Source organism: Pteropus alecto, unplaced genomic scaffold (assembly GCF_000325575.1).
Source record: "Pteropus alecto unplaced genomic scaffold, ASM32557v1 scaffold45, whole genome shotgun sequence".
Classification (NCBI taxonomy): domain Eukaryota; kingdom Metazoa; phylum Chordata; class Mammalia; order Chiroptera; family Pteropodidae; genus Pteropus; species Pteropus alecto.
The window spans coordinates 13784049-13787770 of record NW_006442491.1 but is presented as its reverse complement, the minus strand read 5'-3'; the positions used below and the strand labels follow the sequence as shown (position 1 = coordinate 13787770).

The 3722-nt window shown below is 37.9% G+C and overlaps 1 pseudogene; it reads right to left on the bottom strand.

The window, feature by feature from the left end:
• Positions 1 to 165: 165 nt before the first annotated feature.
• Positions 166 to 3722, bottom strand: part of LOC102882092 — a 10499-nt pseudogene continuing 6942 nt past the window's right edge.

Below are 3722 nucleotides of genomic sequence, written 5' to 3'. Positions count from 1 at the left end.
GGGAAAATAACAAAGCAAAAAAAATTTTAATCCATTTTAATTCTTATAACACAAAGGGTTTCTTATCATTTCTTCTTGTTTTTTGTACATCCTTATCCCAAACTTCTTTTTTTTAAAGCAGTTTTAGAGTCTAGAAGATAATTATCCTCTTTGATGTTACTTCACCTAAGCACTGAAGGCAAAGCGGCTGTGCCTTCGACTGAGCCCTTTCACAGAAGTCTCACAAGTTGTCCTTTCTGATCCTTGCTGCTGTAACAAAAGACTAGCTTGCTGCAAGTTAGCATTATCTGTGAGGGACTGTGGTTTCTTTGCAAGAACTACATCAGAGAGGGGGATGGATTGTAAGTCAATAGTCACTGTATGTGCTAAATAAAGTGAGTCTAATGAGACATAATGTTTCCTCAGAGTTTCTGTTAAGATATTCTCTTCAGAATAATATTGAGAAGAAGAAGACTTGTCAGAAAAAAGCTTTTTTTGTTTTGTTTTGTTTCTCTGATACCTTCTGACTTTGCAAAGTGGTGGGAAGAAGAAAGGAAGGAAGGAGGAAAGTGGGAAGCAAATATGGGCAGGTAAGTTTGTTGGGACTGGAAGATAGAAACAGATTTTGCAGTCAGACCGAACTAGACTCAAATCCCAGCTCTTAACTTCTCTGGCTGTGTGATCTTAGGCATATTACTTAACTTCCCTGAGCTTCAGTTCTACACCTATAGAATAGACATAATCACAGCACTGACTTATATAGTTATTGTAAGAATTCAATGACATATAATATGCAAGACCATGGCACAGTGCCTGGAACCATGTAATAAGAACCTAATAGGCGATGGCTCCTGCAGGGGTGGTGCTAAGACTAGGAGAAGAGACAAGCATGTGAGTTGCTGCTGTTTTGATCCATTTGCTGGGTTTGTCTCTGTGATCAACCAGACAATCCTGTTCTACTGGGAAGGGGGTGTCTTCTGCATTGGGTTGCCAACAGCCCGGCTTCCTCTTAATAATCTTTGTTGCTTTATTGAATAACTGGCTTGTCTCCATTTTTGTAGCTAAAAAATTAGGGTCTTAATGATAGTTAATATCTATCTCACAAGCTGGATTAACTAGTGTGTATATGTGAAGTCATGGTATTTCTCAAAGTCAAGATAGTGGCTCCCCTGCTCCTGTAATGAGGGTGTGAGCATTGAGGTAAGTGTATACATAGATGCATATCTGTACCTGGGTTTTTTTTTTTTCATGTTGTACTACCTAGTTAATGTTTTAAATTGGATAATCATTTAACTGATAAAAAAGATAATTTATGTGAAAGTCTTTGTAAACAGAAAGCATTATTAAAAATTTAAGGCTTTACTATTATTATTATTGTTCAAAATAAAAATGATTTGGTCATTGGGAAACTGCCCTCTGGAATCCTTTAGCCCACTCTCCAGGAAGAAGTTAAGTCCCTCAGAGGTTATGAGATCTCTAAGCTTTAACCCTGGCTGATCACCGAGAAACCAGGAAAGTTCCTGAATGATTTAGAATCTCATCTTGCTTTTCTGTGGGATAAGAATATCCTGGGCTTAACTCATAGTCAGCCTTCTTAATAATTATTCTTGGAGAATGATGCTGAAAACTGGTTGACGAGAAGTTTGGCAGGTGAAAGTTTAGGTGGTCTGTGAATACCACCTAATAATCGAATTAGAATTCTTCTAATAATCGAAGTCATAAATCTGATTTATAAAAAACCACCTTTCTTAATTCATTTTTTTTTTTAACTTGGTAAGTGTCTTTTTTAGAAGTTCAGAGAGTGGTTGGAAACCCCCACAATGGTTTCTAGCCTCCTGCAATGGTACTGTTTAGACATGCCTTGCCTGTAATTACCTGTGTGTTTACTTAAATCAATAAGTATATTTTACACGTCATTATTTTACAGCCTACAAACAGCTATTCTTTATTTATTAAAAGAGTTCAACAACGAGGAACATGGCTCATCTACTCTGAGACATTCATCTGGTTTGATTGTGGAGATAGAAATCTATAAGTTTGCCATATTATTGTGTACAATACTGACTCAGTTAGGTATTGGAGGGAAAACAAAGGGAATGAAGAGAGAATTCTGCCTTTAGGAATAAAATGGCCAACCATTGTCTAAAAGGCTACTAGTATCTCATCGGACCGGGGAGGAGAAGCCAACTGGCTGCCAAATCTGTGGTTTGCACTTGCTTGTATCAATACTGGCATCTGAAGTGACAGTAGGGCATATGTGTCCATTCTTGCAGGATGGTTCACCCAGGACTAGTTTCATGATGGTCATTATTAATAGTACTAGACTAGTTTGCATTGATGATTCTTGATTCAGAGTGATATTGTGCCTGTTTTAAAAATTGTTCACAGTGATAACTTATTACAAGAATAACTCTTGAGACATCACCAAGGCAGAACTCTTTACCAAAATGGTGGCCAATATCCAGGCTTGGTGTGAAAACCATGCTTTGAGAGAGCCTCATTTCTTGTACTTGACCAGAACAGCTCAGAGATGCTGAAATGTAATTTGCTGCTTTTAAATCTAAGATTTACCTATACATTTAGGTTAGTTTATGCAAAACTGGCAGAGGTTGATTTCTAGCTTTTTTTTTTAGTGCCCAGGTTTGATTTTTTTTCCCTCTGGTTAGTGTGGAGAGAACTAAAGCTTTCTGTTCTGACCAAACAACCACAACCCAAACAGACCAAGACACTAGGAAAATAGCAAGGCGAGTGAAATGAGGAGTGCCATTTAGAGCAGCCAAGCTGAGGCATAGAGCTTAAAACCAATGCTAGGGCATGCCTGAGAGATTCTTAAGAGGCCTGATGTCAGTTCTAATATGAAGTTCTGAAGTAAAGTCTGCTTACATTAAGTCAGAAAAAAATCCAAATACTATATAACTGTGTCATGCTCTTCTGTTGTTTTTTGCCTCTGTGTACCATTTTGGTAACAGTGTCTTACTTTTTTCCCTGGGGACCCATTTCTTCCTTACTTGCAGTTCCTGAGGTTTGAATGGGACTGACTCACTCTCTCCATACCTCCACCAGCTTCAGCAGTGGTCACATAGCCCATACCTGACCAATCAGGGCTACTACTTAGATCAGCATGATATACCGTCAATTCAAAGAGAGTTAGTCACAGGAGTTTTGCTAGAGATTTTAGAAAAGAGATGCTGTCCTTCTTCTAAGGTAGATAAACTGGTGGAAGGAAACCTAATACTTCTGGGGACCATATTAGTCACCACACCGAGGGAGCTTATCTGTGACTTAAGCCAACCCAGAGGAAAACAGAGTTGAGACATGGTGAGGGCTATACTGATAACACCATTTGAATCATATTAAATGAAGATCTAAGTCCAGCTTTGCCTAAAGCTACAAGTATAATTAATACTGTTTTTTCTATATAGGCCAGTTTGAGTTAGGTTTCTCTTACTCGCAATGGAAAGTGCTCTGAATAATATGCCATCTTTTATAGAACTTATATATAAGCCACTTATATTATTGTCACAATAATGCCACATAACAAAATACTAAAAAATCCAGAGGCACCCAGCAATAGTTATTTTTTTCTTTCTTATGTATTTGTGAATTAGTTGAGATTGGGGTTAGTCTAAGCTAAGTTCAACTGGGCTTGTTTTCAAGCTTTACGTTGGGTCAATTTCAAGCTTCAAGTTGCTCCATTTTTCCCTTATTCTCTTTGGACCAGTGGCCATTTGAAGCATATTGCT